The sequence below is a fragment of the Phaenicophaeus curvirostris genome, chromosome 9 (assembly GCF_032191515.1).
Source record: "Phaenicophaeus curvirostris isolate KB17595 chromosome 9, BPBGC_Pcur_1.0, whole genome shotgun sequence".
Classification (NCBI taxonomy): domain Eukaryota; kingdom Metazoa; phylum Chordata; class Aves; order Cuculiformes; family Cuculidae; genus Phaenicophaeus; species Phaenicophaeus curvirostris.
The window spans coordinates 31030672-31044652 of NC_091400.1; positions in this window are offsets into that span (position 1 = coordinate 31030672).

A 13981-nucleotide genomic window follows, 5' to 3' on the forward strand; every position below is an offset into this window, starting at 1 on the left:
AAAACCAAAGCACGGATTTACTCTGGATCTGCTGCACTGAAGTGATGCATGTCTAGTTTCTGTTTTCCAGACCTCAAAACTCCCACACCTGTTGAGAACACCAGCCTTCATCCAGACTGAGGAGTTCCTATCTGCTACTCTTATATGCAGAGGTATGAAATCCCCAAGTGTCTTATAACAAGTTACCAGGTGCTAGTGTTTCTCTAATTCCAAAAAAAGAAATAAATAATTGAGGAAATACTATAATTCAAAGCTCGTACAAAGTCTTCCTGCCCCATCCTCCCTCTAAATGAGTTTGAAATGCTCTTTGAACCTTGATTGCAGAAAGTCCAGGGATGTGCCTGAGCCTGAGCTGTCAGGAAACATCAGCAAAATTCTGTTCTCAAGTTGTCGCTGCACAGGGATGGCCTTTATTCTTAAACTCCCAGGAATTAACTATTTGTAGCAGTTAATTTTAATATCAAAGGCTTTCAATAATACAACATGCTTAAAGAATACAGCCTTATGAGGCCTTTGTAGTGTTATAGAGGGCTGGAGAGAGGTGGTTATGAAAAGGGAATTTTTATTTTTGGGAAAAAGACACTTCCTCTTATTTTAAAAATACCACTGAAGATGCAAAAGGAAAAGATAAACTGATCTTGACCTGGAGCATCATTATGAGTTTTCCCTGTTTGCTTTGCACACCAAGTTTACGGAATACTGACACTGGCATTTGATGGCTCAGCTGTCAGATACCATGCGTGTGGCAGCACTCTGATGTAAATCAAGCATCACTGTGCTCCATGTTGCGATATTTCCCTAGTCTATAAATAGCAACCCTGTCCAAGCACCCTGGAGCCTTCGACTCCTACCTACGATGTGTGACACTTCAGGGGAAATCCAGAAGCCAGGGAAATCATTGTCATAGTCAGGCTGGGGTTTCATCCTCAGGGATTTATTCTTTGCACACTGCCTAACCAACTGACAGGTTGTCTTACCACAATGAAAGGAATATTGATTTTCACTCATAAATGACATGAAAGTTTTTTTTTTTATGGGAGGGAAGAAGTTTAGCACACAGAGGGAAGATGAGTGGGAAGATACAAAGTTCATACATCAAAATTGGTGTTGTTCAGATGTGAGACAATGGTCTTAAATGGATCTCACAAGTTGCTCAATTTGCTGATCCTATTTGTCATTGAGGAAGAAATATTGATTAATAACATTGGAATTCAAAAATAACTGTTGAAGCCATGAAAGCTTGATATGGACTTAAAAGGAACAGTTATATGGATAATAATCTATGCCATTTTAACAGCATTGAAAGCAGACTTTGGACAACTGCTAAAGTGATGCAACATTTCATTCCTGAAAACCATGAGTAATTGAGTTTTCCCATTACCCAGTATATTCACTATAACAAAATGCAGATTTTTCTTTGCTGATAAGCTAAAGGCTGCTGTTTGATGTCCTTAGAGGCACCAGAGTTGTGCATACTGGCAGGATGAAGGGCAGTCCCAGAGCACTTTCGGATGCCTCTTGTAAATGAAATAATTCTGACTTCATTATAAGCTCAAAATACCACGAATTTTGAGATGTGTCTGTGATTTGTGTTTTTGTTGTTGTTGTTGTTATTGTTTTGTTTGTTTCTTTCTTTCTTTTTCTATAAGCTTGTAGTGCCAAAGGAGGTGGCCAAGAAAGCATTAGGAGAAGTGAATTACTTTGCTGGACTATTTGCATGTTGTAATGTTATTCTGCTACCAAGGATGGCAGTGTAAATCTCAGAGAAAACAAATTCATTTCAGAAAGGTTACGTACATGTAGATTATTTGCATCCTAACCCCTGTGTGTGCCTCCCTTGCCCCAATAAGCAAACAGCTTTTTTTTTGTACTACTGCAGTCTCTAAGGATGTTTGCAGAGATAAATATGCGCTGAAGTCCTTATAGGATGGAATATTGAATGGGAAGAAAACAACATGGGCTATTGCCACAATCTTTCATATTTAAAAAAGAACAGGATCTAAATTCTCTCTGTTGAGTCAGAAATATCCTCCTGGATCAGATCTTGGCTCTGCATAGTCTAGTTTGTCCTCATCAGGAGCAGGACATGTTTCTGGGGGACTTAAAGACAAAATCAGAGTGACTGTGCCTAGAAAAAAAATGTAGAACTTTCCCTTTTGAATATGCCTACCACAACAGCTGTGAGTTTTGTTTTTAGAATCGTCTCCTCACCTCCTCTTCAGATGGGGGGGGAAAAAAATCCCCCGCCTCAGATCCCAAGCTGGTAGAGTGTCGTATCAACCAACAAAAGCCTGAAAAAAACAATGACAGAATTATTCCCAGCAGTAACTCCACTATTGGAGCAGAAGCTCCAAGGAGGCCCTTAGATACTTTATTTTATTCTATATTATGAGGCAGGAGATTAGGCATAGCAATGAAGAGTAGTAGCATAAAAGTCTCTGAGATAAATAACAAGGATTTGCTCTCCTAATTTAAACCCTGGGCAGGGTTGGCCAGAGAGCAGAAAATCAGAGTGGGAAGCAACTGTAAGTCTCAGGGATCCTGTGAACCTGTGTTTTGAAGTTCATTGCATTCCATGGGGTGTGTGGCAGCACAATGAGGCAGGGGAAGTACTGAACCTAAGTGCATCGCTGCCAGCAGCTCCCATCTTGGCTATATCAGGCTACAGTTTACCATTGTCCTTTATGGCACAGATTTGAGTGTTTTCTCTTCTAATACAATATATCATGTTATTAACAACCACTAGGTATAAATATTGTCATGTAGCAATAGTGCAAAATTAGATGTAATGAGTTTATCTAGCAAGAACCTGTACTCTGTGTCTACAGTTTTGCTGTCTTTATCCTTTGTCCTTTTGTAAACTGCAATCTGGGAGAATTTTGAGTGCTCTTCACCAAAATTAAAGGCCATTTTAGGTTATTTCTCTCAAGAGGTAGTGATGTTATGCCTTAGTATTTCTTCGACAAGTCCTGCTTGTTTATAAGACGTTTTACTCTCTTCAGACTGAGGGGATGGGAGCTATTTTATGTGTTTGGAAATGTATGGCAAATGAATGCAACTTGTGAAGAGCAGGCTCATATTCGCCCTTTCAGATTGTCTCCAATCTCCCTGTAGACAAGGTTTTTTCTTTTTTTTTTTTGCTCCTTGTTGCCAGCACCGTGCAGCTGCAGTGCATCAAATCCTGCCTTCCTGTTGCATTTGCTGAAAGAGTACCCAGCCCAGGTGCTGAGCTCTCCGTTTGGAGTACCAGGCTCCTCCACCACATCATCAATGGAAAAAAAATATCATTTTAACCATTAAACTAGAAAGGAAGAGGGCTCAGCTAATGGTAGCTAATGGTAAACTTTGATATGTCTCATTATAACAGTACTGTGATGAGATCCAGTTGTGGATTCATTAAGCCCCTCCATCGTTGTTTTAAAAAGATCATTTTCCCATTGGTGGGTGGCAGATCTTCCACACCCTGTAATGTAATCCATCTTTTCCTAGCTAAGCTTCCCAGGCTGTCTCACTGCTGAAGGCTGATGTCTGAAAAGATTTCAGTCATGCACATTGGATTTCTGCTTTCCTGATTGAATCGTCTGCTGTTACATATATTGCTGTGAGTCAGGAAGGAATCTACTGTGAAAGCAGACCTTCTGGGAATGCGCTTTCAGTACCAAAAGCTAATTAGCTAATGCAATAGCTTTGGTTTTTTATAACTAATCTCTGGTGTTTCTGCCAAAAATGAGCCACATCTTCAACTATGCAGACATATGCGGCTACTGTTAACTTATCAAATCTGTGCTTAGTCACCTGAATCTGACTTTTAAGGGTGTTTCTTTTCCCTATGGCACAGGTGAAATGAAAATAATAGAAACCTGGTACCCCTGAAAATATAAGTATTTCTTTTTTCTAGGGAACCCACGTACCTGTATGTATTTAGAGGAATGATTGCTGGCATGCTTACTGAGAATACAGTGCACCCTAGCACAGACAGGGTTAGATTTCTCCTCTTTCATCTAGACCTTGCCTGAGAAACTCCACAAAAATATGTTGCTTTGCATTCAGTGTGTCACAATTTAAAACTGTTTCCGATTTCCAGAAACAATAACATTAATTTTTAAAAATTGATGCTAGCAGGAAAGAGATTATTGAATGCAGAGGGGGTATTTCTTGCTGGATGAGACCATCATGCTCTAACTGGTGTCAGAAGCTCTTGGGCTGCAGATGACTTCATCACTTTGCATTCAGGGCTCAGCTGTTCAACACTACTGAGGCTGAATTTTCCAAGAAGAAGGGTGGAGTAATAAATAAATGAAGACTCGGGTAACTCAGACAGGATGCTTTCAATCTTCTATTATTTTTCCACAGCAGAACATGGAGAGTTTTAAAATGAGTGTTACATCTGATAAAGGGAAAGGTGGTTCCTCCAGATGAGCTTTGTGCCAAACAGTGTTGCTGGTGCTGAAGCAGAGAGATGTTCTGGCCATGCTGCCTCTTGCAGGGCGTACGGAGCCACAGGCAGCATCTCCTGCCCAGATGAAAATTAAGAATGTTTATGGAGCTGCAGTAGCAAATGCTTCTCTTTCAGTGGTAAATAGTTGATCTCAAAAATTCATGATAATATATAATGTCATTTTTCCAGCAATGAATGCACAATAAATATATACAGTTTGCTGCCACTGAATTTATCGATACAGGACTCTGGTCCTGCTAAGGAGCTCATGAGATCATGACACTGTATGATGAAGGATTTTTTCAGTCTGCTGCTAGGGTGGCTGTTGATGGTTGTTGAGTGGTCCTTGAATGAATCTGAATTCAATCACTAAAATACCCACCACCTTCTTCCAACAGGCTGCACGAAGAGACTCTTTAAAATGGTCACTGCTTTTAAAGTTTGTTGGCAGTTGTTACTGTGGAAATGTTCAGAAAATCTGGGTGGTTACAGCTACATCTTATAAGAGATCTTCATACACAAAGACATTATACAAGAAATGAAGAAAATTAATTTATTTTTAGCTGAGAAAATGTGCTCCTGTAATTGGATTAGTTGGGGTTTCATTTGCACATTTTTCCTTTGCTTCCTCTCTCTGATTTCTAACAATATCCATGCTGCTGGTTTACCCCAGTAAATAAATTTTAGCTTTTATTATCGTAATTATGAGCTCACAAACAATTCTAAGCAGGTATATAGCTTACTGCATAGTTAATTCCTGCATACAGCATGTGTTCATGTGAACAAGCTGAATCCTAACAAAAATTAAACATTTGAACAATTTAAAAAGGGAGAGAAAGGACAAAGTGCTTTGTTTTACACATTTAACTGAGGTTTTAATTGCCAGTATTTGTGGAACAGCATTTGAAACATGCTCTGCCCTGTTATGCCAAGTACTTGGTGAGTGTTGGAACTGTGAAGCAAATCCCTAATCTAGTTTTATTTTATCTACATCCTGGCAGGCAGGGGCCAGCAGTCCATGTTGCTCCTCTCCATCCTGCCTTTGGCTGCTGCTCCCTCCTGGTCCTTTGCTTGTGGTGCAGCTCCCAGACAGGGGTGCGCTGGGCTTTTGGAGCTGTGCTGGGGCATCCTCCCCACATCTAGGACTCCCAGGCTCCCAGGCATGGCTACTGGGACCACTATGAGCAGTAATGCCACCTGTTCTTATTAAAAAGACAACCCCTGTTTTTCCTAATTGCTGCTCATTAACAGGGATGTGTGTTCTTCACCACACCGCTCTAAGGGAGTTTGTAATTGACTGTAATAAAATAAATAACCATTAAAACCACAATAATCATTTATTTCTTTTGCTTTGCCTTCCATGAGGAGTAAGTCAGAGTCCTGAGAAACTGTCTGTGACTGTAAGCCAAACAAATATAGAAATTGTAGGATAAGCATACACCTCACAGCATCAGCGGTTGCTTGGGGAGGGAGTGAATGGGCAGGGCAGAGGGTGAAAATGGCTTTGCTTCACCCTTTCTGATCTCCTCCCACTCACACAACAAGAGATGTCTTTTCAAACCCAACAGAGAAAAAAATAAGATAAGGATTTGGAGAATATCTTGAGGATGCCCCTCTCTGTCTGACTGATGTTGAGACGCGCACTGCACCTTGGTGGCTGTAGTGAGAGAGGAGTGATGCTGTGGAAGCCACCGAACCAAGGTCCCATCACAGGAGGGAATTTCTGCTCAAAACCAGCTCTTTGCTGAGTTTCCCATTTCTGGCTATATTCCTTTGTGTGCCTCCCACACCTATTATCAACTTTCTTTGGGTCACACTTACGTAAAAACTGATTAAATTTAACCTAGATTCAATGACTACAGTGTGGGAATTAATACAGTAATCAAAGGAACTTGGGTTACATTTTTACCTTTCGGTGTTAAGAACTTCAGGCATCCATGGCTTCTATGTACAGAGTAACTCCAACGTTTTCTGCTCAGGAAACTCACCATCGGCATTAGCCTTATAGTTGTTATTCTTTTTAATGGTAGTGGTCAAAACAACTCGTGTATCTGTTCTACCAGGAAACTGAATTTCAGTGAGCTAGAAAAAATAATAACACTTCATTGCGAATGATATTTAGTACCATTAACCTCCTTAGGTTATAATGAGTAAAATGTCATTTGTCTTAAATATATTTTTGCAGAAAATTGTGGGGTTTTGCCCTGGCTTTTAAATTGCAATGGATCTTTAATGTTTTCGAGTGGCAGTTCTGTACTTGTCATTCAATGACTGATATTCCCAGCCTCATTCGCATGTCGTGTTGTTCCTCTGTCAGAGCTAGCAACAGATCCCACAAAAGTGAGACCTTGCCTTGATCCTCCAGAGATGGACCCACCTCCTGCTTTTTTGTCCCAGAAGTTAGAATGCTAGCAGGGACCACTCGTGAAAATAGCAATTTCTGTCTAATAGCTTTGTTATAGAGAAGAAGCTATGCAGTTTAATGAGCTGTACAATTTAATGATGTCCTGATAATAGAAGAATAGAAGAGATTATATATATATTTTTTTTTAAATGTACAAAAGGCCGAGAGTAATGAAGTGTGGAAGGATGAACTGTTTAGGTGGAGCATTGTGAACTCTTGAGTCAGGCAGCTGGGCTGCTTAAAAAAAAAAATCAGATATTTCCCATAGTGACATTCCCCATGATTTAAGAAGCTCATTATACCCTCTCTTAATTTTAACCCACGTGATGATGGTTAATATATATCTTAAATAGCATCTGTCCCAGATGGTTTATGATAAGTTAGATCTAGTGACACAAAGTAATTCTAAGCCTCCTAATGACAACCAAATGATAATAACCATTTTATTTATTGATCATATTACTTCTTAACTGTATACTGGTCCAAGTGAGAAGGAAAACACAATCTGCATTGAGCTAACAGAGAACGGATTAAAATGGATTTGCCTGAATTTCAAGCAAAATTACTTACTTTGTTTAGCTCTGAGAAAAACACAAATACTATTTTTTTCCTCCTCTGTGTTCTTCCAGCTGGGAACTGCTCACAGACATTTGGATTGGAACTATTTTGCATAAATAATATATATTTATATGAACAACAGGAAATTGTCTCCCCAGAGCTCTGCTCCTGGTACCTTCAGGTACACAGCAGGGGCAAGAACTCACAGGGTCATATGGAGCAGACAGGTTTTGTTGGTGTGGTTGTTTTGTAAATTTTGCTTCTAAAGTGAAGCTCAGGTGTTTTATTTTTTTCTTCATACATATATTCAGAGATTTGTTTTCAGAGGAGTTGGGTGCTTTGATACTGTTTTTCTGCTGTATTTGTTCCCTGCGCAGGGAGCTAAAAGGCTGTGACAGCCTCTTGGCATGGTTGCTCTTGTTGTGGGGGATCCTGGAGCAGCCAGGGAACAGACCAGACCCACTGCACCTCATTCAATTATCTTCACAAAAATTATAAATAAGGTGCGTGGGGAGGTTGTGTGCATGTAGATCTCCTGATAAGAAAAAGAGCTCAGAGGCGAGTGTGAACTTCAGCATCTGACACTGAGTCTTTGCAGTGGTTTTCATTACTGTTAGAAATGCATCATAAACTCAAGTTAAAGTTAAGAATCAAACTACCAAATTATTCCATTGGACTGAGGATATATTAATTCATCATCTAAACTTCTAAATGTCATAGGGATTTATCAGGTATTGGTATAAATTACTTTTTTTTTTGTTGTTTTTTTTTCAACAGATCCCTTTTTTCTTAACCTGCAAACACTTTCACCAAATACTGATTCAGCTGGTGATATTTAAGGAGCCAATATTCACAAAACCACTGCTGGTTCCTTAACAGCTTGGACAGGCAGAGCCTTTGCCCAGTGCATCGGTGGACAGAGGAATGCAGAGGAGAGAGACCTCGAGCTCCTCATCCCACCTTTTAAACACCAACATCTTCCCATGTCTGAGGGAGCTTTGGCTGGTCCGTGTCTGTTCCCTGTGGATGTAAGTCTCTTCTTCTTTACCCTAAATTGTGAGGATACCTCTGTCATACAGTAGATGTAGGACTGTAATTTGGAGAACTGGGAGGAGAAGGTGGAGAGTTAAAAAGGGAATATTAGCAAAGGGGTGAGATTTTGTTTGCAGTTTGCTCTGCAAAGAACAATTCTAGCACACTGCCAGGCAGGCACTTTTCCAGAAGAGGAAAGGTTTGCAGGATCTTCCATTTCGGTTGCATAATCTAACGCTAATGTGCACATAGCCGAGTCCTATCTAAACTCATAGTGTGCTGGATTTCTTAGTAGCCTTCAAACTAGGACCTTTTACAGGAGCTGAGATTTAGAGAGAAATGTTCGCCAGAAATGTCGCTCCAGAGGCTACAGAACAATTTCTGAGCACTCGGACCAAGACAAGGCAATTCAAGCCCTCCTTATTCAGCCTTATTTTAAGTAAATTATTTTATAATAGAGCTGAACTTGCTGAGGCAATGTTTTCTCACCCTCTTCACTTCGGTAGAAAGGCTTTGTGTGTGTGAGGACGTGCTGGGAGGGCAGAGGAGGAACAGAGAGAACCTGTAGAGCACAGCAGGAGGGAAGCACTTAACACAGCTCTTTAACCTGGACCTTGATTCCCTCTCCAGTATCTCTTATGATGATTTATACAAGTGTGGTACAGCAGTGCCAGATCTGCATGAATGCTTATGGGATCAGAAAAAGAAAATTCCCACATGTTTGGCACAAAGTGCTTGCCATTTTTTAATTGTTTAAAAAAATATTTTCTTTATGCAGTACTATGCATTTTTCACAGGTTTTACATAAATATTTATGAATCCTTGCATGTCTTTGATAAAAAAGTAATTTTCCTGTGATTCTCATTCTGGAAATTACTGCCTTCTCATCAGACATTAGGGAAGCCCTTGCTCCTCATATCCCTTCTTCTCCCTGGCCTTATGTGAAGGAATAATTTCTTTGGTCCCTTCTGAGGGTGACAAAGTACAGATACAGCCCAATTATCATTAGTGCTAAATGATGTGTTAGGTTTCGTGAATTTTGAGCACACCTTAAGTTACTATTAACATCTCAAAATTACTATGTAACGTAATTAAAGGGCCAGGGGAGTGCTGAGACTCAATGGTGGGGAGGCTTTGGGTCTGCTGCCAGTGTACCTCGCTGCCTGTGGGGTGGGCAGAGCCTCAGTGTGATGCCAATGAACTTCATGGAACAGCACCCAGCTCAGATTTGTCTCCCTGCAATTAGTCCCTCACCCTCCCGGGCACGTACTTTAAATTGTTGAGCCACATATTTACTTCTCTTGATAATTGTTTTAGGAATTATTCATACTGTGTGCTTGACAAGATTCATAGAGGTTTCCTTGGGAAACTACAGATCTTCAGGGACTCAACTAGTTTATATTCACAGAGCTCATTTTTCAGAAATACTCAATTTTCTAACTATTCCTAAAAAAAAAAAAAAGTATTCTTTCCTTGTCTGAGCTAGAAACACATTTTTCATGCAGAATACATGTTTTCTTTTACATTTTGGCAATTACACTGGAAAGCAGAAAAACACCAACATACTGGTGCTTGCACAAGCTGAAAACCTCACCCTCAAATCTGCCCAAGGCTGATGTATGGGCTTCTTGGTACATGGTGATGTTTCTCATGGCAGTTCACGTGTCTTGGAGATTCAAGTTTTATTATGGGTCTTGAGGATTCTTCTGAGCAAAGTAAGTCCAGCAGATGCCTCCAGGATCAGGCAGTAATGAGATGCTGAAAGCAACCCTAGTAAGTTGGGTTATTTCTACTAACAGTCATGTTTTGTGGGCTTGTGGGCCTAATCAACATTGTGTTTTATTTTAACTCCAGTTATCGTGGTGACATATGAGTTTTTGGAAAAACGACTGCCTGTCTCAGAGTGGGGTAGCATCTCTGCAGGTGTGAAATATGACAATTTCTTTCAAAGGAGCTTCTGGCAGCTCAACTCGGCTGAGGATCTGACTATGTGTGTGGTGATCATCTCCACCTAAATTTGATAATCAATGGCGTGTTCTGGGCCAGGAGTTTACAATGAAAGGTTGGTGGTCCTCGTGCTGCTCAAGGGCAGCTCAAAGACCTAAAGGTGGATAAGTTTCCATTGGCACAAGCCTGTGCTTGAACAAGCACTTTGTCCCAGAGTACGCCTTGTACACTTGATGTTTTCAGATAGCTTTAGAAACACATGATTCCTTAGAATGGACTTGCAATTTTCCTTTCCCATTACAGTGACCTCCTGCAGTTAGGGTTCCTAACAGTGTGCCCAGGGTGGGCTGATGTCTATAGCAGTGCTTGTGCCCTGAGAGTTCATTATTTAATAATTCACTATTCTTTTTTTTTTTTTACGTAACACAGCTGCTTTTGAGAAGCAATTATCAATATGAGGTTAAGCTTATGAGTGTGTCATTAAAAGAAATGCTCTAAATTGCCTCTACCTCCTGTATGAATTGTGGTATTTGAAAGAAATATAAAAAAAAGGATGAGTAACAGAACATACAATGTAATGATCTAAAATTGCTCTTTCTCAGTGCTCCTTTTTCAGTCATGACAACTTGAAGCAGGACAGGGTAGGATGTGGGACCAATTTCCCAAGCTAACACAAGCCTGGATTGAAAACCTAAAATGATTTTGAGTGTGGTTGTATTAGTCTGTCCATAACTGTTCTCTTTTTTAATATTTTTCTGTCTCCTCCTTTTTTCCCTATGAAGACACGTGTGAATTAGCATGGAAACACTGTGATCTTCAAAGGCAGCAAAAATAATTGAAAGTAGATAATCCTGCCACTGAATTTGATGAGATTGTTCTATGTAGTGTTTACCCAAGTGTATTTTCTAACCACAATGATAAGGATATTGAGGTGACCGATTTTTATGTCATTTGGTTTAGGACAGGTATTGTTCTCCTGCATCACATGGTTCAGCCAGGAAAGAGCCAGTGCATCTGAGGTCATATTCAAATATGCCCAGTCCCAGATGCCATCAAAACTTCCTTTGGAAAGTTAAGGGATTAGGTCAAGAGTTTTGTTATTACCAACAGTAGAGTTGAATTGAGTGAATTATTTTTTTCACTTTACCCTTGACCAATGTCAGCATTGCTCTGTTCAGACTCCTTTTCTCCATATACATCACTCTGCCTCAGTGTAGGGTAGCCAAAGCCAGCAGCTGCTTTCGGACTTCTGTTCATTTTTGAAGCTGCACCAAGAAAGAGAAGAGAAATCCTAGCTAGTGGTCTGTGTTACGTTGTCTTGGTCACTTCCATGCTAATAAAGACAATCTTAGCTGCTGACAATTAGCAAAATTCTGATGGTTGCATATAAGTAGGCAAAGGCTTCTGTCACTGCACAGCCCCAAAAGCAGTCTCCTGGGGTCATAGCCACTATGAAGGGTTGGATGTGGATGCTCTGCAGGTAAAAAAGGAGATCTTGAGCTTCTATGTTTCCCAAACGAAATTCAGATTATGGTAAATGAGTTACTGTAAATAGCTTGTCAGTAGGTTTTACTTTCTTTTTAGGCTCAGCTAGTTTTCTCCTGACGTAGTTATGTCTTATGGAGAAGTCACTGGGGTTCTACACAGGTAAAATGAAAAGGGTTTAACTGAAAGTTAGCATATAGTTCTCTGATTTTGTTCACATTTCTGACTTCTTGGGATGCAAATTGTGTCTGTTTAGCATCCTTCATGTATGGATAGAATGGAATTGGATACATACAATACAAATTAGGCTTAATTTAAAGAGGAAACTTCATACATTGTGTGAAGGTTTTTCTGTTATGGATGGAGAAGGTAATTTGATTTGCTGATGCTTCATTGAGGGAAGGGTCTAAGGTATCACTTCAGGAAGGGGCCTGGCCAAAGGTAAAGGGATGAGGCTGCTAGTGGATAGTTAAAATCTACCATCCCAAGTAATACAAACCAGTGCGAAAGGGGAAGGACAGAGCTGGTACACTGTGGTCCTAGTCCTTTGATATGTCACTTTCACCGGCATTATTTTAATTTGAATATATTATCCTCATGAAAATGTAGTCAGTGATCTGGATATTGAAAGAGGAACATATATAGTGAAATGTCAAAAAATGCATCATGTGCTTTTGTGAAGAATGGTCCAGGAGTCTGTGACCAAGCCTGTCATTTGAAGTCAGCCAAAAGAAAAGACAGCAAGTACTTGATGGGTGATTTTTGTAAGTAGAGCTTTGTGAAAACTGCAGAGCAAAGAGAAAAACATATTTTTAAGACTTCGGTTGCTGTGTCTTAAGCTGATGCATCCTGTCAGATTGGATCTCTCATGTCAAGTACAATCTGGCTTCAGGTGTCACGACCCAGCACATCAGCCACAAATCTGCCAAACTTGGTCTTCATATGAGAGTTGTTCAAAGAAACAGCTTATGGGAAGGGCTTTTATTTTTGGATTCACTTCTCACAGAATGTTTCAGACCGGTACTTCATCTAAAAGCTTTCCTAGATGAAAATAAGTATGGTATGGATATACCTGAATCATGCAAGGCTGTTTCAAGTACAAGACTAATGTCTGTTATCTTTTAGTTCTTGTTTGTCTCCAGCTGTTATTTCCTTCTGTTCCAGCTATGAGGTGCCTGATAAATGCTGTGTTCCCTATGTAAGTCCATTTTTTATCCTTGTGGGACATGTTGGCTTGAAAAGATCTGCAGGTGTGAAAACAAGATTTTCTCTTTGAATAAAAGCATTTGTTGTGTCCTTTCCAGACCACATCTTCAGCATGAATAAAGCCACTGCTTTCAGTCCAGGGAGGCTGCTTACATTGCCTGAGGGCCTATCCCAAAGCTCCTCTTGAAGTCAAGTTGTCTGCTGTTTCTGTAAATAATGCACTTGGGCAAGTTTATGCCAGGGAAAATGCTGATTTGGCAAGCAAAGTAAGCCTTGCTGGCAGTGTTTTTATGCTGCTATACACAACTTGAGAATACATTGGCCTTGTCTGAGCACAGAAATATCTCTTCCTGACTGTACTGGAAAGTCTGTAGTGCCATTTAGGCTCAGGGGTTATCTGGGCTCTATTTTGCATTGATAAAGCCTATCTCTTACCATATATTGTATTACCTTTATGATGTATGATCACATTGAATGAAGAGAAAAAACGGTTGCTTGAATAATAGAGCAGATTTGTGCTGCCACTTAGGATTTGATTCCTATAGATGGTAAAATAAAGATTCTATGGTAATTATGTAACCGTATACTAAATACCCCAATTTTTTTTTTTTTTTGGTTGACAAGTAAGTCAACTAAAAGTCAAGTCTATAGCTGAACGCTTAGTGGCCACTCTGCTGTTCAGTGGATGTGAAGGAACAAATAGAAGAGCCAAATTCTACATTTACACTTTCTAATTGAGATCTTTCTTGCAATGAAATCCTATGTTGGTTAAGTCTCCTCATTTTTCTCCTTCCCTTACATTACATAGCATCATCTCATTGTGTTTGAGACTTATATGAGAGTTCCCAAAACGAGCTCCAGAAGGAGGTAGTGGGTCACAGTAGAGGGTCACTGTAGAGGGCTGCAGCCGC